Raw genomic sequence first — 24360 nt, forward strand, 5'->3', positions numbered from 1 at the left:
TATTCTCTCTTAGTTTGTAGAAGGAATGAGATCATCAAAACAATCTTTGACCCCAGGAAGAAAACAACAACCAGCTTGAGCAGAGTTGGAGAAATGAGTCTGGCGGGTAAATTTCCCTGAGTCATAAACAAATCGATGGTCCTCCATTAAAGATAAAAAGATCTGACTGTTCTCTAAATTTCATTAGGAAAGAAATCCTTGCATACACAGACGTGGGCCTTTATCTAGTTTTTCAATGGGCCACTTAAACACACAGAGACGGCAGGGAAACGTTATTGCAAAAGCACCATCCATGTGCAGCCGACCGCCGTGGGTCCAAGGCCACATGGCTTCTCAGCCACGTGGTCACTATTTGCAAGGTTGCTATCTCCCTCCACTTCCACTCAGTCCATACCCCCGCCCCCGCCACCGCCAAAGAATTCTGTAATCTGGGGCTTCAGAGGAGCCCCTGGGCGCATTGAGAACATGTCTCAACTCGGTTCTGGGATGAACACGTGACCCCGAAGAAGCCCTGGGCTGCGGGCAAAAATGTGTGGAGTGCTGCCATTCACGTTTTGTGTCCCTGCCCCCTCTTCCACCTCACCTCCCACTCGCCAGCACTCACTCGCAGAGGCCTGTTCAGGAACCGAAACTCCGACGCGGTGAGCAGAGTCATCTTTGTTCTTCTTTAAGAATTTATGCATACGAAAAGTCTTATGGCAGTATACACTTTTACGTTTTATTTATCATACGAGGGAAGCCCGATCTTATTGTAATCGAGTATTTAAAAGCACTCTATTTATTTGTTATTTATAATAAGAAATATGTAACAGGTTGCTGCAAGACAAAAATTTTTTTAAATACAGAATTTTATCACATAAAAAGTAAAATTCTCCCTTCAACCATCCGTTCCTAATCTCATCCCTCAGAGATAGCTATTGCTAATTAATTAGTAACAGGCTTTCCATGAAAAGAATGAAATTGTATTAAGTGGAGACTGTCCCCTAACTTTGGGTCACTCGGGGGGGTTAAGAAAGATGTAACCATGCAGTTATCAATTTGTGGCCGATCTTGCCTTGCTCTGGCCTTCATGCTTGATGGAAGCATGGCACTTAGCACTTAGCAGGATGGGTTCCCATTTCAGGCTCCTGGCTCAGCGGTGGTGCCCGCATCTTACATGTATTCTGGATGAACTCATCCACCCTCATCCTTCGGCTCCTATGGGCTGTAATTCCCAGCCCAAGGCTTGCCTGCCTACTGGATAGACATATCTCTCGGGATGTGTCATGGGCATCTCAGACACATCTTGAGACTGAAGTAATCATCAGCCCCCTGCCCCCTCCCCATGTATGGTTCACCATGCCTCTGTCGATCCAAGTTACCAAGGCAGAAAACCAGAAATCATCCTAGGCTCTACCCTCCCTGATCCACTCCCCACACTATTCATCACCAAGCCCTGTGGATTTTCCTGTCTAAACCTGTTTCAAGTCCACACAGCCTCCCACTGAACTGAAGCATAGCCTCATCTTTTCTCACCCAGATTACAGCAATTCTGCCAACTCTATCTCCAAGATATATCTCTAATCAGCTCTCTTCCCCACATTTCCAATGCCGGATCTCCTCCCTGCCAAGGGCAACTGAACCAGCTGCCCAACAGGTTTTCCTGCTCCCAGTCTTGCTTTGTGCAGGAGCCAGGATGAAACCTACTCATCCTTTGGGTCTCAGAATAAATGCCCCTTTCTTAAGGAGTTCTTCTCTTGGTCACTTATTGAATAAAGCCCCTCCCCCCTCTTACGTGCACTTAGCATCATGGAGTTCTATTAATAACACTTAACGCCGTTTGTATTTTGGTGTCTACGTGCTTAAACCCAACTCTCCAATTACATTGTAAACGTTTTGGTCACATGACACAGATCAGGCATTCAAAAATTATTTGTCGAATGAATAAATGAATGTTTTCTAACTGGTTTCTCTTTCTTGCCACATCTCTTATTTCATCCTTGAGCTAGAGAAGGCTTCCTAAGTTGCAAACATGATATCACCACTCTACTGCTAAAAATTTTAGCAAGAAACTTGCAAGAATCAGTCAAGCTCTTGTCTGCTCTCTCTCATGTCCCCAGGCACGGCTGATGGCACTCCAGTATCCCCGAAACGGATCCACTGTCAACAACTGCCATTTCCCACATGGACCATGCTCTCTCGAGAGTCTGTGTCCCCTCCTTCCTCAAGGTCCCACTCACCGTGTCCTGCTCCAGACATCTCCGTTGGTTCTTCAAACACTGGACCCCCGTGCTACTTCTCCTTAAACCGAATTCAGGCATTTTTTTTTTCTTTAAGCAGCTATGTTTAGCCCACTGGTTAGTATATTCCTTGAAGACAAAAACAAGGCCATTTATTTTCATATTTCCATAATTTCTAGTGTGCTTAGAGACTAGTTGGTGCTCAACTAAACTTGATTAATGAGCAATATTCACAATAATTAACATTGGGTACGGCAAAGACAGCAACAATCAGGACAAATCATCAGACAAAGGCTGGCGGTGAACACCGGTAATCCACGTGGACATGTGCTGGCTGACCGTCAGCCTGGGCATGATGTTTAGATGAATGAATGAATGAATGAAACTGAAAACCCTTCCTTCTGTGCTTCCTCCTCCCCAGGACCAGCAGCAGCAGAGCCAGGAACAGGTTCCCTTTCTCCCCAGCAACCTCACCATGGCCGTTCAGGAAAACCCGCAGCCTGGCAGTCAGCAGGTCTGCCTAGCTGTAATCACAGCACGTGGTGCCATGCGTCTCGAGAGGGCTCCCTTGACACACATTCATCCCCCACGTGGAATTGCGACAGTTCAGGTGCAGTGATTTATTGTTTAGGGAGTAATTACCAGAACCTCTTGTCAACAATTCCCGATTTTGCTAAGGGGGGATAAAAAGGTGTATTTTGAACAAAACAAGTCCGGGACACAGCACATACAGGGAATGAGCTGATGAACGAATGATAGAAAGCACGACGCTGGCCCCAGTGGGGGACGGAATCCTCAGCTGATGAACTTGAACCAACCTACTTCTAAGTAAATGAAATGCTGTGCACGCTGAACTGAGCCAGCAGTCTGAGATGCTTGCCTTTTTTACTATTTTATAAGGTCTATAAAATAGTAAACATAACGACAGCAACTCACTGTGTGTGAACTAGGGTCTGAGTAGCATTTTACCTTTTTCTCTTGCTTCTTTTTGCTCAGCATAGCCAACGCCCCTGCTGGAAATAGGGTGCCCTACTCCCCTCTCCAGGAAAGAGTGAGTTCTAATCTCCAGCCCTGACTCTCTCCTGCACCCCAGCCCCACAAACCCCTGGACTCAGTGAAAGTTCCATTCAAGAGTGAACAGAAGCAATGTGTTGTCATTCACTGACAAACAACAAGTAACAGCACGTTGTGTCAGATGGTGACAAACGATATGCTGGATGTGTGATATATGTCACAGCAGAGATGCCAAGTCAAACCACATGCATTTAAAATGGGATTTTGTAATAAACTCATGAGATTGCTAATAATCCAGAAAACGCTGGCCTAGTGAACTGGAGGTTGGTGCGGTCCGATGCATTAACATCTCGGTGTTGACCTTCTATAATTTAATTTGATGCCTGAATTGGATTTGATCCACGTGGCAGGAAGGAGAGAAAGTTGAATCAGAGATCGAGAGTAGAAAAATTCTGCTTTGTTAGGTCTGCTTACACCATGGGTCTTTCGCATCTGATGTTGTCTTCCCAGCAATCCAAACAAACCCACACATAACCCAGACATCTTCACTCCTAGCTTACAAATCACCAGTGTGGGATCCAGAAGGTCGGAGAATCTTCCACATTCACACAGAACATCGGGCAGAGTGAACACTGGGCTACAGGTCCCCAGAGTCCTGCCCCAAAGTTCTTTCCACTGAATTGCATTGCTTCTTAATCAAATGAGTGTAAGGTCTCTAAAATAGTAAACATAACGACAGAAACTCCCAGTCCTGACATCTCTGTGCTCAGCTCTATTTGAAGACTTTATGCGCATTAACTAGCTCCCTTAAGCCTTCCAGCAGATCTGTGCAGTAGAGTCTACCTTACCCTCATTCACCGATCCCTGAAAATTTGAGGCCACCTGCCCAGGTTGACGTCATTGCCCACCTTGTCCTGAGAGAGTTGGTTCTGGATACCTGTGAGTGTGACATTTGGGAAGGACACCGCAGTCACGTGGAAGAAAAGAGGCTGTTCCTTGGAACCGAGCCGTCAGAGCTCAGGGATAATGTTTCCAACTTATTTTGCTTCTGCCTCACCAAGGAATCAGAAGGTGTCTATTCTAATTTTATTGTTAATGATGACGATGGGTTAGCCGAGATGTCCCTCCCCCAAGCTCCACCCCTTCCTATTCCTCCTATCCCTTCTGTTTCTCTGAGAGAACCTGAGGTGGAGCTGTGTGCTTGCAATCTGGAATTTATTAATAGCCGCCTCCATCCAACAACGGGATGTGGTTCCTCCAACGTGGGTATGAGCGGAGCAGGGAACACGGTATTCTTTGGGGTTAAAAGGTCAGAAGACATTTTGTGAGGAGTGTGGCGAATCAGTTGAGGAAGGAGTGTCATGTGCGTGTGACAGCCACCTGCAAAAGTAAATGAGGCTGCCACCAACCACAAATCCCACCTCTGGCCTGTCCAAGAGAACGCGGCTTCAGAGACTTTTTTTCAACTACTCATTCTGTGACAGAAGGTAAAGTCTAGAAATATATATTCTGTTCTGTATTTTGTGGTAACCATGGATTTTAAAATAGAATCAAGACACAGGGCTGTGGGCTAATTGCAGGTGCCGGGAGCAGCCTGAGAGACGGAGCTGGAAGGCTGGCACACTAGTCGTCCCCAGGTGTTCCTGTGGTTTCTGGGGATGAGCAAACTGGGCTGTAGAGAGGAGTCACCTTGGCTTCATCACCAGTATAGGGGTCCTGCTGCCCTGAATCACACACAGCGTGTAAGTGAATGAACAGGCAGTGTCGATCAGCGTTTAGTATTTAGTGACAGCACCTCCAGGCAGCATTAGGCTGGATAGAGAAAGATTTCGGAGTCGGATGGCTGCTAGGACCAACTAAGTCATAGTTCACTGCTCCGTTGTTGATTCTACTTTTAGTACGGAAAATAAACTGAAAAACACGAAGTTGTTTCTTATTCTACTATTATTATTATTAATTATTGTTGTTTCCCCATTCTCTTTCAACTCATTTCCACCCAGAATGAATAGAGAGATAAACCCTCATCCTATCCCACACCCAGCAGATGTCAAAATTTCCTGAGTTTCCACTCCCTGCTGCCTTAGGCCACTGGAAGACGGGGAATGGGGTGGACGCAACACACGCAGAATTACACCCAGAAATGATCACCACATCCCCACGACGTGACCATCTACATCCCACAGATAAACCCCTTAACTGGTGTGGTTTGAGAAAGAGCAAAGCTCTTTCGGCCTGTGACGCCTCCCCTCACACCGCCCGGAACTCAGTGGCTGAGACCCCAACTCACCCCGATCCTGACGGTGCTCGGGCTTGCTCATTGGCATAAGGAGACGTTTTTTCAGAAGGTTGCAGATGAGGTAGCTAATGCATTCTCTGTGGCTGGTTTGCCGAATGAAAGCCGATTACCTCCCAGTCTGCTGCTACAGTTGTGGTCCCCGACCTGATGACAAATCAGAAGGACCAGTGAGCTGGTTCAACCATGGGTTCCCAGGCCTCCCTCCCAGACCTGTAGAAAGGGCGGGGGAGGGGGAAGGGGCATCACACGCTGGCATTTTAAATGAGCTCCCCAGGTGATTCCTTGTGTCATCAGGATTGGGGACCATTGACAAGAAGGAGAGCATCGTGCTCATGGACTGGTGGTGCTAGGTGCAGGTTTCATGTAAGGAGAATAAGCCAGTACCACCCGCAGGAGCTGGTGGAAACGCCCAACGGAAGCTCTCATAAGTGACAGGACAATCATCGAAGAGTCTGGGGACATCAAGGAGGGCATTTGGGCTCTTGGACACCAAAACAGGGGAAAAAAGGAGGTTCAAAATCAGGCATCTACTTTATGATCCTGTGTGTGAGCAGCCCGGCCCCTTGCTACAGCCTGGCCTTGTTGGCCAACAGGGACAGGTAGGCCAGTCATGAGCCAAGGCTGGTCCACAGGCGAGGCACCCTGACTCACCTTCCCGGACCACCTCAGAAGGGCCCTGTCCCAACCATCCTTCCCGACTCCATTTCTCAAGCAGATAAAGTCAGAGCGGACTCAAACCCATCCACGATGACAAAAGGCATTCGCACAAGCATCACCTTAGTGCACAAGAGTTTGAGGACCCTCCTCTGTGTCGACCTTGCTTTTCACTTTTGCTTGTATGATGTCTGGGCTCTTGGCCTCCAGTTTCCTGACAAACCAAATTACAGCACAAGAAATAGCCCTGACCACAGAAACTCTGGCAAGACACACCCAGAGCCGCCAGAGGCGACTCCAGTCAACCTCAGTCCTGCTTTTCTGCCTCTGTGACAAAGTCCTCAGAGAAGGCTGCCCAAGCCTGCAGCTCTTCAGCCCGGGTGACGCCCATGCTTTCCGGAATCCTGGAAAAACCCTCTGTCTCAACACAGTGGTCTCAAGACAACAGCAACAGCCATGTACCCAAGGTCTTCCACAAGCCAGCACTTCGCCCAACATCTTACATACATTATTATTCATCTTGATCATCACCCTGTAACATGTCTATTGTTTCATTGCTCAGAAGAGTGGATTTCAGGGTGACTTATCCCAAATCTCACAGCTAGTTGGTAGGCTTTTGGTGTTCCAGTATTCCAATGGGCCATGGTATTTTTAATTACTATTGAGACTTTGGTACATTTGTTGCTATAAAAATTATTTAGATATGTTAAAAAATATGAACCCTGAATTATTTGTTTTTCTAGATCAATAACACAACTATTCAATTTTTAAAAAAAAAAAGTATATCCAAACTGCAAGTCTAAAGACGTACCTGCTGAGTGAGCCGGAGTAGGCCACCATATGGTGATTTTGCAAAGCTCCTTCTTCAAGAATAAATCTCACTCTCATTTTTTTAAATTTCCAAACAAATGAGATATGAAAATGATAGTATGAAAACTGATAAGTAATCCTGCATTGGCTGCATCATTTATACCTGATGAAAGCAAAGAGACAAAGGTCAAATAACATACAGTCTTAGAAAAAAACAGCAAAAATGTATAGAACTCCTGTTTTAGTTAGCTATGCCACCGTAACAAAATCCCATAGACTGGGCGGGATTTCTGTTAAACAACAGAAATTTATTTCCCACAGTTGTGGAGTCTGAACGTCCAAGCTCAAGGTGTCGGCAGGTGTGGTTTCTTCTGAGGCCCCTCCCCTTGGCTTGCAGGTGGCGTCTACCCACTCTGTCTTCCTACGGCTTCCCTGTGCGAGCATCCTGGGGTCTCTTCCTCTTCCTATAAGGACAGCAGTCGTATTAGATTAGCGTCCCACACTATAACCTCACTTAACCTTAATTACTTCCTTAAAGGCCTTATTTCAAATACTGTCACATTGGGAGTTAGGGCTTCAACATACGAATGTCGAAGGGGACACAATTCAGTCCTTAACAGCTCCTTATCAGTAGAGCTCAGTTCATGAAAAAAATCTTCCAACCTCTCTCTCGTGGCACTTACATATAACTCAAGAACTCATCTCCTGGGTGTCAACCCCTTTTCTCATTTTTTCAATTTCTTTTGGATATTGAGTGATCACACCACTTGGACAAATCGACTCCCCCAGATTCCAGGCCCGTGACAGCGATGCCTGTGTCCATGAACTGTTTCTCTCTCGTCCTTTCAATTTTCCCAAACCATGTTCTCCAGCCCCTTCTCCTCATACTGAAGGTCCTCCAGGGTTTGTTCTCTGTCAGCTCTGGGGTTCAGACTCCTGTGGGCCCCCTGACATCAGTGGGACACAGTATATCTAAGGAGTACACAACCCTTACTGGCTCAGGTGACCAGCCCACCTCTTCCTTGGATTTTTGGGGATTGCCAAGGTTATTTTTGGTGCATATTTATGCACAGTTCATTATGTGCTCAGAGAATGGATTTTCTTAATTTTACATTAAAACATAGAGTGGCATTGGAAGGAGGTGCACATGGGACTTCTGGGGTACCAACAGCGTTCTCTTTCTTCATCCGGTGCTCATCTCACAAGGGGGCTTCAGTGTGTGGAAATTCACTATACGCTTCCGGCTTCTACAGTTTAATGTGTGACACTTCAATAGCAAACTCCCTCTCTCCCCTCAAAACACACACAGCAACACTAAAGACAATTTAGAAAATGCCAAGAGAAAACCACCCGTAAGTCTGTCGTCCTCACATTCTGCCCTTCTGTGTACTTCCTTCCAGATTCTGCGCATGTGCGTTTCTTTTTTTATGCCCACTCTTTTGCCTCCTGCCTTTCCCTTTAAACATTATGTAATAAACATTTCCCCACGAGTCGGTGGCTACGAGTTTAATTTTCATGGTTCCATGTTTTACCTACCACGTGGTGCATTAAACATAGGGACTATATGCCACCTTGCGCTCAGCAAGAGAAGAAGGCTATTCTGGAGGCTGGCTCAAGAGGGTCTGAGGAGAAAGCCAGGCAGCTCCCCCTCTCCTAGGCAGCTCCCCTTCTCTTAGGCTGGCCCATGGAAGCAAAGGGAAAACTGACTCTAACTCTGGAGAAGCATAGGTCTTCCCAGTGAAGAATGGATTTTTGTATGAAGCAGGATTCAGCATCTGACACACTTGGATTTTAACCTTCTCATCAGTCGCTTACTGGCAAATGACCCTGGTGAATAACCTCGCCGCTCTGAGATACGGATCCCCATGCTGCGAAGGAAGAATGTGACCTCACAGCGTTCAGGATTATATGTGATAACCAAGAAAGTGTCTAGCACATAGTAGGTGCTCACGAGACCTTAGATGACTGGCTGACGGGGTGAGGATCATTCGAATCTCTCTCACACAGGCTTTGGATCAGATAGACCCCAATTCCAGTGTCCACATCCCATCTCCCCTCACTGATGAGGGGTTCAATGCAGCTCACTCGATAGCTCGTTAAGAGACCTTAAACAATTCTTTTTACCTTTTGCACTTCAGTTTGGGACAATAACACCTAATAATAAAGTTGCTGTGAGGATTAACGTACTTGTCTAAGGTGTTGGGACACGGACTCTCTCGATAACTGGAAGACATTAAGTGGTATTTTGTGTACTATTTAATTCTCCCAGGCAGAATATTAGAAACCACATCTCAGCTTTGTTCTGTGTGTGACAATGAGAAAGTTACTTAACGTTTCTGAGCCTCAGCTTTCTCACAAGTAAAGTGAAGTGATGATAATTATTATAGGATATATTACAGGGTATATAATAATAATAATCTTCGGTAATGGGTTATTGAAAAAACTAACTAAATAGAATATCCCAAATCCTGATACAGTGCCTGGCACATGATAACTTTTGGTAAGTCTTTTTTGAATGAAAGAGGGAAGAAAGACGTGAGATTATAACTGGAAGTCCCATTTCACTGATGAACGGCATGGAAGCAGCTGTATGTACAGGTAATATGTTACTTTGGGAATTAACAATTCAAGGGTCCTTTCACTGAAATAGACCATTTGTGCTCTTTTCCGAGTGTCTATCACCTGCTCTCTAAGGCTCTCGACATGGTGAGGGCTCTTTGCATCTGTCATTATAAGCCTTCGAGTTGTTTTACATCATTCGAGATGGAAATCTTCTCAAGAAAACAGGGAAGGAAGAAAAATAATTACCCTACTCCAACCAGAAATCTCTTCACGTAGACAAAGGAGGAGCCAGCTCAGCTAACAAACCTCAATCCATTTTCAATCCCTCCACTTTCTCTAATTCCTCCAACTCAAACTGGTGCCAGATTCATTTTCCTAAAGCCCAGCTCCAAACAAGGCACTTTCCAATAGTATTCAGAACCCTGCAGAATCTGGCCCCCATCCACCTCTCTAGCCTTCCAACGAACCTCCAGCATTAGCCCCTCCATGTGCTGGCCCAGCTCCACTGCTGGAGGAACCGGGAGCACCTCCCTGTGGGTTCTCATCTCTACATCTTTGATGATACTGGTTTCTCTGCCTCATCCATCTCCCTCTGCGATAATTCTACCCATTCTTCAAGAACCTTCTGCTCTTAGGACATCTCACCTCTTTCTCCCTATCAGTTGTATTTTATCATTCATTTTAACCCAACGAATGCTTAATTTTACTTTTCATTTGATACTTAACTATGATGGTTATCTTTGCGTCCATTTTTTATCCCTAAATCCACACCCTTATTGGATTATAATATCCTTTGGAGCCCAGGGGACCACGTCTAGTCTGGTACTTGGCAGTGTACACAAGCAAATGTTTGTTAAATTCGGTTACACTTACTTGGATCCACAGGCCAGTCCAAAGTACTTCTTTTAAATGATTTCCTCCGTTTTAAAATCCAATTCAAATATTCATTCAGCAATCATCGTCTGCACACTTCTCAGATGACATGAGCTATTTTTCTTCCTCTTGATAAGATTCCCTCCTTGTATGAGGGCACAAACACCTGGGGTGGTACTCATGGAGGTGGTGACCAGATCCAAAACAAGATCACATAGTGTCAGCAGGTCATTGCGTGTGTGCGAGAGAGAGGAGCGAGCCTGTTCCCCAATGGACCTAAATCATTTTTTCTCTAATGTTAGGAATACTAACAGTGATTATACTTCTCTCTGAGGAACTCATTAACATCTAAATATCTCAGAATTCTAGGAACTTTTACAGGTATCTCCAGGAAAGCTGAGACTTTAACTGGGTTATTTCCTCTAAGTCTTATATCTGAAAGCTGACCCTTAACAAAATCAGACCCACAACCCAGAGCAAACCACACTGCGAAGACTTCCTAAATTAACCACAAAAAGAAGGACACTTCAGAGCAGCCATTTATGATAAGTAATAATTACGACTAATTGTAAAAATACTTTATCCTAAAAAAACTAAGGAAACACCTTCATGAAAGATGGCCTCTCTTCTAAGTTGGTATATTTCAACATCACAAAGCAAAATGCATATGAGTGGGAATGTGGGTGTTTCTGTGTAAAATGAATATTTTTTAGAATTCCTTTTAATATCTCTACTGGTTTTTTAAGGATTTCACTTTCCACTTTTAAGTAGTTGCTATAGAGATTAGAACATACCTCTTTGTCTTTTCACAATCTATTTATTATTAATGTTATGTCACTTCATGTCAGATATAAAGAATCTTGCAAACTTATAGGTTGATTGATCCTTGCCGCCATCATGTATGCTAGAGTTGTCAGGTGTACTACATTTACATACATTAGAAACCTCAAAATACCACGATATAATTTTTTGCTATCAATTAGTCACGTGTATTTTTATTTTGAAGATTTGTGATTTGGGGCATACACACTCTTAATTAACTGACCCTTTATCTTTATGAAAAGTTCCTCTTTAACTCCAGTAATACTTTGTGTTGTGATGTCTCTCATCTGATATTAACATAGCTGCCCCAGTGTTCTTATATTGTTTTGCATGGTACATATTTTAACATCCATTTACATTCAACTTATATATATATATATATATTGATATTTAAAGTACATCTTGCTTTTGTGGGATTAGGTTTTGATATTTTTTTCATTCTGACAATGGCAATCTCTGTCTCTTAATTGGCATGTTTAGTCCATTTACATTTAGTATGCCTTTTGATATGATGGGATTCAGGTCTACTATTTTATCACCTGTTTTCTGTTCATTCCATCAGTTTTGGTTCCTTTTTTTCTCCTTTCTTATTTTTATTAGTATTAATTGGATACCTATTAGAACTCTCTGTACCTATTAGAACTCTCTGTATTTTTATAATCATAAATGTCATCCCAGGTTCCCTGTCACTGGTCTTTTGTCTCTGGTTTCTTGATTCTTACGAATTTCTAGCTCTAGCCAAGTTCATCAGAGTCCCAGAATGTGGGGGTTTATATTTTATGTGACCTAAGTCATCTAATACATTCAGCCTGTCAGCCAGAGAAACATCTGAGCACCTGTTACATCCCACACAGACACCATCACACAGGATGCTTTCCTCAAATCAATTCATTATCTCGGGACTAGGCTCAGACAGTGGGTAGTTTTTAAAGCTCTCTGGGTGACTTTCACATGCCTGCAGGGTTGATAACCAGTGAGTTCGTGAGTCAGGGTTCTCAGCAGAGGCTGCAGTGGCCCAGAGACCATCTGATTCCTGATTTCCTGCCAGTCTCCTCTTCCTCTTACCCTGTTCGTCCCAATTTTCTCTGGAAACTCCCACTGAAGGAGCATAGGGGTAGAGTAGTTGCAGTCATAGTTCTCAACTGGGAGCAATGTCTGCCCCGCTCAGGGGACATCTGGCAATTTCTGGAGGCATTTTTGGTTGTCAACCATGGGGAAGCAGTGGATTCTGCTAAACATACTATAGTGACCCAGACAGCACCCTCCCAAAGAATTACCCAGGCCAAAATATTAATAATGCAGAGGCTGACAGGAAGGCCCAATGCGATGCAGTGGCCTTAAGCCAATGGCCTCTAACCCTGGGGAAAGCTACCAGGAAGAGGACATTGTGCTAAAACCTTGGGCTCTCGTCCAATGTACTGGTCACTATGACCACGGGACCTCACCTGCGAAGTTTTTTTGTATCTCAGTTTGGCTGGTTGATGTGCTCTTATCAAAATAAATCAGATATGAGGATGGGCTAAAAGATGGCAAAAAAAAAAAAGAGAGAGAGAGAGAGAAAAGAAAAAGAAAGAAAAAAATGTTACTTGCAAAGTCCATAAACTCAGTAGGTACACTGTAGCTGTGCAAGACCATTAGGCCATGAAAAATTAATTCTAGTTTGCATTCAGTAGTAACTGGAAAAAAAAAAAAAAGACTCAAGCAGTTTTGCATGGCCGACGCCAGCTGTTTGACTCTCCAGGGGAAGGCACTGTCAATCACTGAGTCTGCGAAGCAGAAAAACAGTAATTTCAGAGAGCTTGCAAATCACCCAAACAGCAGCCTGTTTTCAGTTCTTTTTTCCGTTTCAAAGCATTCGAGAATCGGCTAGATGGAAAGCACTCTGCTGAAAATTTGAAGATAGAAGGTTTATTGGTTCTCCTCAGCCCAAAAGAAGGAAAATAAGGTTGTGGCCATGAGGAGAATGAAGTGTGCGTTTCCCTCACTCCACATCTAATGAAGGGAATAGTCGGAGAGTCGGCCTCCACGGAGGGAGGAAAAACGAGCTGCACATCACTTGATTTGCAGGCTGGAAGTAAAGGGTGCCGGACTCAGAGAAAAGGACCCCGATTCCTCTACAAATAAAATACCTGCCTTTTAGAGACAATGTCGAAGTCCGTTAACAGGCTGAAATTGCTGCTATGCGGGCGGGATCTTTAATTCATAATAACCACGAACGTCCAGCTGCTGCGGGAGCTTGGAAATTAGCGGAGAAGACAACTCGGTTCTTTTTTGAGTTATAACCTTTCTGGTTAGACAAGTGTTAACAGAGGCCGACAAATGTTTTATGGGGCGCACACTTGTTAAGGTGCTGCCATGTGAAGAAAGCGGGGGTCCCTTCCTATGAAGGAAATTTTAAGGCGGAGTTGAAAACTATTTCATGCTTTTTATCTTCATGATGAAAGGCGCCTAAGGAAGAACTCCAAGTTAGAAACGACTGCATTTTTTTCCCTGTGTCCGAGTGCTTGGTGTCACCACCCTAAAGTTTTTTGATCTCATCCATCTTACCGGAGTCCATTTGTTCTTAAGCCTACAAAAAAAAAAGTAGTTGAATATCCGTCCGGTGGTAAAATACACATGATTCTCCACATTTATAACCATCCTGAAGCTAAAACCCGTGAATGCGACTGCCATCAGTTTGGTGGCTCTGTCCTTGGCTCTCCCACACTTTATTCTGGGTATTGTCTAGGTCAGAAGAGACAGGACCCAGAATTCCTGGATTCTTGATCCAAAATTCAGACTGAACATTTTTCTCACGATTCCCACTTGGTCAAAAGGGCAAGTGACCAGAGCTGGCCCTGAGGGGCGGTTCCCCCAAACCAACATGAAACCTGACGGGGCGAAGAGCCACACTCTCAAGGTGTTTTCTGGAATTGGCTCGCTACTCTGTGGCCTTGGGACAGAATGAAATCAATCTGATCCACATGAATATCAAATCCAGGGGGAGGCACATACGGGGTTTTAAATAAATATGTCTTTCACCGGTAGATGGAAGGAATGTTGGACGAAGGAAAAAATAAGCACATGGGTGAGCCAATGGACACATGAAGGAACAGGGAAATGGCTCAGGCAATGGCGGTCAGTAGGGACACAAAGATGGGTGACTATATGGTACGTTGTTAAGGGAACACAGATGAGGATGCTTGATTCTGTCTGCCCGATGGCAATACAGATGCAGAAGATTTCAAGATAAAGCCTTTAGATGTTATCAGAAGGGGCTCTCATAGCAGTGAGAAAGGTTCAGAGCTTTTGAAGAAGAGGGACCAATATGAGACAAAGCAGAGTCGAAAGTATAATCGAAGAGTGATGAGTGCCCCACGGTGGCGAAGGCCCGCAGATGAGGGCTCCTATAGGGAAAAGGAGGTTTTACCAAGAACTCCCAGCACTGCTTAAATGAATTCTGTGGGGTTTTTTACCCCTCAGGACAACCATATTGTCATCATAATACTCTCCCATTGGATTTTGCATTTCCTTCTGATGGGAGGAAAACTTTTTCTATTACCGACTTATGTTCAAGTGATCAGGGGCCTGCAAATTAATTAATGACAGACAGACAAGCAGGAGAAAGTTTGTTTCAGGAGCGTGCAGGAGCACTCGAGAAGGACCGGCCCCCTGAACAGTCAGGGGTGAGGGTTTGTAAGTCAGTTTAATGGGGCACAGAGGGGAGAGGGGTTATAGCTTCAGTGGGAGAGTATGGAAGGTTCTGACAAGGTCAAGGAGACATGCATGGCCTGGGACGCCTGTGGGGTGCAATGCCTCTCCACTCAGAGGACGCTGGGGAGAATTTAAGGTTCAGACGGTTGAGTCCTGAGTTTTTGTCATTAGAACTGCATTATGCCACATAACTTCAGTTCTCTTGGGAACCTAAGGCATATCCAGGAGGGCGGATCAGTGAGTTCCTTGGAATGTCCCCACAGCACACCGCAAAGCCGCCATCAGCAGACCAGTGACCACAAGTGACACCGGTTGCTCCCGAAAACCAGACCAAGGGTTTTATTTTTAGACTGCACATTGGTTGCTCACCTCCCCACGCAAGAGGAAACTAGAGTGGCGGAATTTATCTTCTCAACTTTTCAAGTCTCAGGTGACTCCTTCCATTCTGCCAGAAACCTCGAGGAAGTTAAGTGGAGAACATCTGGCAGGAGCGAGTGACAAAAATCTCCACACAACCAGACTGTCTTTCCATATTTGCGTCACTCTACCTGCAACTCCACAGCTTTTTCAAGCACGTCAGCCGGCACGCACCGTGCGTCATGACGCCGACGCTGAAGGCACATGACACCGATCCTGTCTGGCGTCTATTCCAAGGGCGTCGCATCCAGCAGGTGTGCAGCTTTTGTCTATTCAGATGGCACAGCTTTGCGCAGCCTAGAGTCAGTAGTCTCGGCCCGTCCCGAGAAGTCTCTGACAGCTTCTCCGGTTGCAGGCTTGTTCTCGGATGGGGGAAAAAAATGTCAGAGTTGCTTCTATTTTCAACTAAAAAACAAAAAGAAGTTCTGACTCAATCCTGAGTCATTCTCTCCTCACCGTGACCAGGCCCCACTCTGTCCCATGTGAAACGAAGCTGGTTTTCTGATTCAAACATTAAGAAACAGGAAGAGAGTTTAGAGCCATTCCCAGTGATCTGACGCCAACGTTAAGGACATAGGACTGCCAGACATCCAATATAGAGAGGCAGCTTCTGATCCCCTAAGTCATCAGGACTTCCTCTGCTTCTCTGTGTCTCAAAGCAGGTCACATCCAGTTAATTCCACTAGGCTGCCTCCAATCCTTCATCAAGGATGAAATATTCATTGACCACCTGCTTGGACTAAGAGTGAGACTTTGACCTCATGCAGAGCTAAGCTTCCAGCTTAAGAGACAAGACAGCACCTTTGAAATATTTAGTAACGATACAAAGGCTGCAACAAGTGATTCAGGAATGGTAGCAGCCATTGGTTCAGAGAGCAGGAAAATCAATACGGCAGACAGGATCAGGGGAGGCGTTCTAGCAGATATCGGACAGGAGGGAGGCGGGGGTGGGGCAGGTGGTAAACTTTCAGGAGACCCAAAAAGCAGAGGAGAGGCCATCCATGGAGAGGCTCCCAGAATGAGCCAAGGTGAAAATGAGCAGATGGGGTTTTGAAAACAGCTTAAAGAACCATCCAGGTTATCTTATCTTGAGCCAGGGGGAAATATGCTGGGACATTACAGGGAGAGGAATACTGTGGAAACAGGCTGACACCCACGGGAGGGACCCTTGCTTACAGGAGCCCACCCCTCATTTCTCCCCAGCAGAATCTCTCCCAGGACATTCTACCCCAAAACCGTTACTGGCTTATTTTCTCCAAAGATCTAGAAAAGGGATTGGGGTTCTAATTAAGATTAATTTAAGCACTTCATCTTACTGAAGGGAAAAAGTCAAAGTGCTCAAAATAACTCCTTTGGCACGTTCTGACCAAAACGGAATTATCCTAAAGGTACAAATTTGCTCCAAGCACACAGATGCAAGAAAGAGCATGATTCTTTATTTTTTCTAAATCAAATTATGTCCAGTGAAACAAAATAGAGGGTCCAGAAACACAGCCACAGACACACATAAAACAATTCCAGGTGGTTATGTCCTTAGAGGATCACATACAAGGAGGTCAGTCTGACCTTGGAACAGGCAAAGATTTCATAAAATAATACGAAGCACACTGACCATGAAGAAAACGTTTGACAAGCTGGAATAGATTAAAATTAAGAACTCTCGTTCATTAAAAAGCACCATTAAGAGAGTGAATGGGCACTCAGAGAGGGAGATATTATTTTCAATGCATATGTCTAATAAAGAAGTTGTATCCAGAATATGTAAAGAACTCCTTCAAATCAATAAGAATAAGATAGGCAAACCACAGGAGCAACAAGCAAAAGATGTAAACAGGCAATTCATTCGTTAAGAGGATAACCAAATGGCCAATATGCGAAGAGTCACTCAACACCATTAGGGATAAGAGAAATGCTCATTGAAAGCACAATGAAATCCTAGTGCACATCCATCAGGATGGCTAACGTGGGAAAGAGGCAATGCCGTATGTTGGCAAGAAGGAACGACTGGACTCACACAGTGCTGGCGAGTCAATTTATACAACCACTTCTGAACACGATCTGACAGGATCTACTAAAGTTGACCATACATGAACCCCATGACCCAACAATTCCGATTACTCCCAGTATTTACCAAAAAGATATGAAAATATGTGTGCACCTAAATTTATATTCAAACTGTTATAGCAGTTTTATTCATAATAGCCCCAAACTGGAAACAATCAAACATCTATCAACAGGAGAAAAAAAAAAAACCAATTTAGTATATTGATACCATAAAATGTGACTCAGCCATAAACAAACTACTGGTCTATATACTTATATATCTATATAAGGCAAGAAATACACATATGATGATGTAGATTATATCATAATGGCAAAGAGAATTCTGGAAATAATCTAAATGTCTATATTTTTTCAAATGGAATGTTTAAACAAATTATGGTACATCCATTCAATGGAATACCACACAACAGTTAAAAAAAAAAAAAAGATAAAATTTGATGTGTCGATAAGGAAAGAATGCCAAGATAAAGTAACTGGAAATTCTAAATACAGAACAACATATATACAGTGTTTTTGATTCATGTTAAAAATATATATATATTACATATGTAGAAGCTTTCTGGAAGGATATCCAGGAAGCAAGTAACGGTGGTTAGCTCTAGGTAAGAGTCAGGGGCTGGGGTCAGGTGACCAGTGAGGCCAACCTATTCTAAAGCGAAAGGTCCACTTGCTTTTCCTTGCATATCTTTTGTAGTACTAGAATGTTTTTTTAATCACAAGCATATTATTTTCTTAGTTTAAAAGATTTAATTAAACAAAAAGCAAGATGCTCTATAATTACTTTTTTTTTCAAAGTACACCGGGGAGCCTGGTCAACTTTAATCATTTGCATTCTAAGATGTGGTAAGCTAAATACTGGCACCAAAGATATGCAGCTCCTCCCCACTGGAACCTGGGAATGTCATCTTCTGTGGCACAAATGACTCTGCAGATGGGGATTACGTTAAGAGGCTAGAGATGGGGATATTACCTGGATTAGCTGAGCAGGTTCTGAGGGCAACTGCAGTGTCTTCATACGAGGGAGGCGGAGGGAGAAGGTGATGTCACGAGAGAAGCGGAAGCTGCAGGGCCGCACTTTGCAGGTGGAAGAGGCAGCCCGAGGCCACAGGCAGCGGGAAGAGAGGTGGCCACCAGGAACTGGACAAGGCAAAGAACGGGATTCTCCTCTCCGGAGAGCGAGTGTCCTGCCCGCACTCGATGTCAACCAGCCGAAACCCATTTCAGGCTTCTGACCTCTTGAACTGTTACCAGAATAAATTATAGTCTTGGGAAGCCACTCAGTTTGTGGTAATTCGTGACAACATTCACAGGAAATTAATATATTAGATAAGATTTTCAAATGCTGGAAAGAAAAGGAGTCCACGTGTCCTAGACGTAGCTATGTCGCCAAAGGCTTGACACACGGAGAATCCAAGCATCTGATGTAAACTCAAGGGCAACCCGACTGCCCGATCGCACTGCCCGCTTGTCCGGGATGGACGTTTTATTTGTAAAGCCCATGACCTTCACCACTCACATTTACTGGACTCTGAATAGAAAGTTTGGGAATCCAAAGATTGAATTCTGCTGCTGAACGCAATCGCTCTGCTCAAGAAACAACCCAACACGGGATCATAAATCAATATATACTCGCTGTGACTCAAGATCAAACTTTGGCCAGTGTCTGTGACGGGTTAGATCATTAACAGATGTGGGTAATAATGAGGCTATTTTTTAATATCAACTAAAATCACCACTGTGTCCAGACTGAGATCTCCATGTTTTATTACCGTTTTTACTATAAGTTAATGAGAAGTGGAAAAATCTTCAAATATGTGTGAATTAAGCAGCTCTACATACCTAAGATTACTCTTAATTTGATAGAGTAGATCAATTTGAGGAGTACTCATAATTGTCCAATTTGTGAGACGAACCCTAGCTGGTCTTTGACCCTAATATAAAGTTATCTAGAGATGCAATACCCACACACATTTATTCAAAATATTTCCTCAGGGGGATGCACAGACATGCCAGGATTTCCCTCCCAATTTAGTGTGTAGAGTCTCCTTTTAAAATACCATGTTTTAACCTCTTTTTTTTTTTTTAAGTTGAATCTAGGAAATGAACAGATTTAAAAAACCAGACTTGCTAGTGGTAAAGTTTTACCATTTTCTCAGTGATTAATCTGCAAGTGCTTCTCTCTCTCTCTCTCCCCCTCCCTTTCTCATGGGTATTTTGAAAATGCCTCTCTAAAGAATGAGGACATGTGAATTTCCAGGGCATTTCCATCTAAAAAGGCTCTGATTTTTATAAAAGGAAAGCAGGGAGATGTTTGTAAGGTGGAGTTACAGAGGGAGAAATTTGCCAAGAAACTCACTCCCCCAATAATTCACTTACGACATCCACCGTAACTGTGGGTGTAGATCAGAACGTGTGTGTGTCCATAACACTTATGCAAGAGTTTCAATTTTCACGCAGCTCCCACATGTGAAACAAAGCTCCTTCCCCCAAATCCTTTCATTGCCCTGGGTCTTCGTGGCTCTTGACTCCAGCCCAAAACATCCAGACTCACCCTAAACCCACTCCGGGGCCATTCAACATCATCTGCATTTTCAGATAACGGTCTCTGACTGCAGACAGAAAGAAAGGAGATCATAAAACAACAACAAAACTTGTATCCTGGCCTTGGGAAGGCTGTCTGCTTAACTTGTTCCGATGAGTACTTGGTGACTATTTGTGATAGGGAGAACTATTTTTAAAATAGTTCCCTAAACTGGAGGCTTATTCAAAGAAGGAAGAGGAGGAGGTGGGGGGGGAGGGGAAGGAAGAGAATCGGGGGGAAAACTGTGTTGAGATGAAAATAGTTACTGTGAATGTTAACGCCTATTTTGTCGTCCAGTTCAGCTGGGTGTTGCTAAGCGGACGTCTCCCGTATACTGGAGGGGGGGGTCTCCCAACCCCCCTGAACTGTTGACCCTTGACACCTGCATGCTGGCAGCTATCACAATAACCATGACCCTTGGTCTGGCTCTAGTTGATCAAACCCCGCCTGCCTACCCACACCCACATGCTGTGCTCCCCTACCACAGGCTCGGAGAAACCACTGCGGTGCTGCTTCCAAGACTACATTTTTTTAAAATCCCATTTCCCAAAGATATCCTTCTGCTTTTCTGTTTTCAGTCCTAATGCCTTTTTCATGCCAGTTTGTCTCACATTAATGCCTCTCATTTATTAAGCTCTTATTATGTGCTATTTACCATGCTAGAGCATTCTCTCTCTCTCTCCTTCCTGTTTCCCAGCCCGGGAGGCATAATTATCTCTCTTTTTTTTTTTTTTTTTTGCAACTAAGAAAATTGAGACTCATAGGATTAAATTTGCCCAAAGTCAGACAGTTTGCAGTTGAAGGGCCCGAGCTTGTTCTCTCCTGAACAGGAGGCCGGCGACAGCCTCCCTAGGGAAGATAAGCAGTGGCCGAGAAAGGCTTTGATGGATGAGTTGATAGGTTCTGCTGCCAATGGTTTTTTCAATTTTTATAGAATCTCTGTAAGTTTACTTCTAAATTCACACTTAACTTCTAACAAATTATAAAGCCATATAGTCAGATTCAAGATAGGGAGGGAGGATGAGAGGGAGGGAGGAAAAAGTTTAGAGGAATTGTTATTTTAAAACCCAGGAAAATTCTTTAAAGGGCCCACGTTTCTACCCACCTTCTGCTGAAAGGGATCACTAATTCCGAGGCTCATTCTTCCAAACATGCAGACTACAAGGAGAATCCTCTGCTGTAGGAGTTCTCTACGACTTTACATCTCTGAAGCGGAGGCCACCACATTGGTAGAGGAACTATTTTTATGGCTTACTGAGCCTGGGGCAAACACACTACAGCGAAAGCGCATCGAATTGCTGCAGCAGCGGCCTCCACCCACACTGGATCCAGCCAGGACGTCAGCTAAGTGATAGAAGGCTCCAGAAGGAGCAGAGGGCCCCCGATCTGATTCTGGCCCCCGATCTCCGAGAGCCAATGCACAAAGATAGACTATCGGAGAGGAGGAATTTCTGATTTGCCACCTTCTTTTTGTATATTCACAGAATGGACAAAGCTGCTTTGAAGAAATCGTTTTTCCTTGGGTTTAGGAGGTGGGTTTATAAAACGAAGAACTCTGTGATAGAAAGCAAAGTACCGAGATACAAGCTCCAGAAAAGCTCCAATGGGCCAAATGAAAGCTACGAATCGAAAAAAGTAAAAAAAATGATTCGTCACGTGGACTTAAGCAACCTATTTCCATCGGCACCCTACTTTCTCAGTCACTGGGGCCACAGCGACGTCACGGAGGGCACTGATGAGCAGGATATAGTGACGCTGAGAGTTTTCTCAAGGCCGGACCTGAAAATCAAACGTAATATAATTGCTAACATAGTAAAACACTTGACAAAGTATCTTCGCGTGCAGAGAAATTCATGTGACCTAGTATTTACGACTTCGGAAGCACGCAGCTGCTACCCATTCTGTCTGACACGGTGTTCTCGGGGGCGCCCCGGGCCAAGGATTCAGCGCAGTGATCCCCTGAGGTGTGCGACCCCGAAACCTACGTGGAGTGTGCAGTGCCGATCAGGGCAGCGGAAGCCAAGCAAAGGGGTGCAGGGGCGGCTCTGGAGTGCCCGCGCTACCTGCACGTTTGTCCCACCTTGCAGCAAAGGAGACTGGTGTTTGCACTAGGGGCCATCCTTACGGGAAGTGAGGACGACTTAAACATCCAGGCACTCTGTCTTTAAGTTCAGGAGAAGTCAGGTGCCAGGGGACAATCATCTGCAGGTCCCTGATAAGCCTCAGCTGACAGTGGCCTCCTTAAGCTGAGAAAGGTCCTCCCTCCTGAAGACTCCCTGCTTATCCTTCAAAACCTTGTCCAGGTGTTAGTGACACATTCTCTGATAAGGGGTCATCGAGTGTGGAACCTCTTCTTTTATGCTCTTCCTTCACCTGGAATTTCCTTCTAGAGCAGCATTTGTCATTACAATCAAATGACTTTCCCCAAGAGCCAACGGGGCTCCCTATCAGTGAGTTTGACCCCAGGAGATCGGTATTAATACATCTCTCCAAGACCCTAATTCTCCCCAGGGGGGCGGTAGGGGAAAGCTAGCCCATCAGCTGTGACTTTCTAAGGTAATGCTAAATGACTCTCAGCTATGGCAAAGCCTATTTGCCAGGTCATTCTGAAGATACAGAGAGAATCGTATGAACGCGTTTCTAAGAAAACTTAATTTCCAACAACAAAGAGCATTATTCGGAGAATAACATGTCATGCCTCAAGAACCTTATTTTAAAAAGTTCCTCAGAAACTTGGGCTTTTCCTATTTTCATAGATAATTGTGCAGTGGTCGTCCCATGGCGGGGATGCTCTAGGGGTGTTGGCGATTTCTAAAGAATATAAAACGCCAGAGATTAAAGCAATGTCATGGTCAAGAAGATTGTCTCGCTTTCGCCCCACATTTTGGTGTACAGTCTACTGATGTTCAAAGAGACGCACATTTAGCAAATAATTCAGGTCTTTGAAGAATTTCTTTTCAATTACATCAGGCAAGTTCACAGATGTGTTTTACTAGGCACGTAGGAAAAGAGGGAGATCAATTCTACTGCTGAGAGAGAATCTGGGTCAATTTTATAGATTCGCACTCATATGAAATCCACATAGTACAAATCTTGAGACAGATTTGTGAAAAGAAAAATCACACCAAGTATCAAAATAAGCTAAATTGCTATCTGCTTACAGTTTGATAAATGGAAAATATCCCAGGTTTTTAACCAGATCACTTTCGTTGGCATCTTACGAAAGATGCAATGGGATTCTAGTGATACTTTTTTAAAACCTTACACAGGAAAAGGAAGTAAAGACTGGTGGCCAAAATTTCCTTTTTTGCTCATCCAGATTTCAATCGATTTTGCTTGAACAAGCTGTTCCATTCAATTCACACTGATTAACCCTAGCGCCATCACTGAAAACTTTGTGGTTTTAGGATATGGGTTTTAATTGTCTTCCTAATGTACTTGGAAGGTCACTGGGGAAACTGAACGCAAAACATTTCCTACCAATACTGAGACAAAAAGGCATCTGGGCAGCACGCACCTCAGAAATCTCAATCTCAAGCTGATCTCTGTGTCTTCTTTTTGAGTTTAGAGTGCGTTTCTCACTCCTTTCTTTTTCTGTCAGTATTCATGTAGCTGTCAGCTATGTATTGCTTTCTAAATATTGTTTTCTCTAAGTCTCCAACATGGAAACAGAATTTCCAGCTCTGATATTTTTAATCCTCCTCTTTGCAGCAAAGAGGAGGCTCTATAAAATGTATTAGAGCGCCAAAAGCTCAGTACTCGAGATAACAACGTATCAATGCAATCTTTTTGAAAATAAAAATGAATATTAAAAAAGGAACTCATGATGAGTAAAAAATTAAAATTTTAACGATTTGGCCTCGTTTGCTTCACCCCAATCGCCACTCTGATAGAGACTCCTTGGTGATCACACGTGCTTCCGGTAACATGGTGGGATTGTGCGTCATGGTCCCCTCACAGACACGGGTAAGGCCATGTGACCAGTTCCGAAGACAAGTGATGAGTGCCACCTCTAGGCAGGAGCATGTGACTGTCAGTTCAAACTCTCCTGAGTCTTCTTTCTCTCACTTACGACTGACAACTTTTGAGACCTGTGTCCTCGAGTGACTATGTTGACAACTCCCCTTATAAACCTGCAGTGGACATGTAACATGAGCGAGGAAAGAACCCTGGTGATTTCAAGATTCTGGAGAGTGTTTGTTACAGCAGCTAACCCAGCCCCTCCTGACTGATACAGACTACAGACAAGATTCCCATTACGGGAATCCACAGTTTTTCAGTTGAGAGAAACAAATCTATCTCTAAATCTAGTATTACATCTAAAACTCCTTCTTGCCTCGAAAGGGTAAACTGCT

The 24360-nt window shown here is 44.1% G+C and overlaps 2 long non-coding RNA genes across 3 annotated transcripts; both read right to left on the reverse strand.

Annotated features, from left to right (window-relative positions):
• Positions 1–5569: 5569 nt before the first annotated feature.
• LOC120586263 (uncharacterized) lies at positions 5570–11089 on the reverse strand. Its single transcript, XR_005648665.1, has 3 exons — positions 10429–11089; positions 6995–7156; positions 5570–5673 (listed from the first exon to the last, which is right to left on the reverse strand). It is a non-coding gene; the product is annotated as an uncharacterized LOC120586263 (long non-coding RNA).
• A 1866-nt stretch (positions 11090–12955) lies between these two features.
• On the reverse strand, positions 12956–19018 carry LOC120586261 (uncharacterized). 2 transcript variants are annotated; one of them, XR_005648663.1, is made up of 4 exons: positions 18395–19018; positions 15313–15765; positions 13798–13819; positions 12956–13698 (listed from the first exon to the last, which is right to left on the reverse strand). It is a non-coding gene; the product is annotated as an uncharacterized LOC120586261 (long non-coding RNA). The 2 variants fall into 2 exon arrangements; XR_005648662.1 differs by lacking the exon at positions 12956–13698 and having other exon boundaries at positions 13739–13819.
• Between the last annotated feature and the right edge of the window lie 5342 nt (positions 19019–24360).

The sequence above is a fragment of the Pteropus medius genome, unplaced genomic scaffold, assembly GCF_902729225.1.
Source record: "Pteropus medius unplaced genomic scaffold, Ma_sr-lr_union100, whole genome shotgun sequence".
Lineage (NCBI taxonomy): Eukaryota > Metazoa > Chordata > Mammalia > Chiroptera > Pteropodidae > Pteropus > Pteropus medius.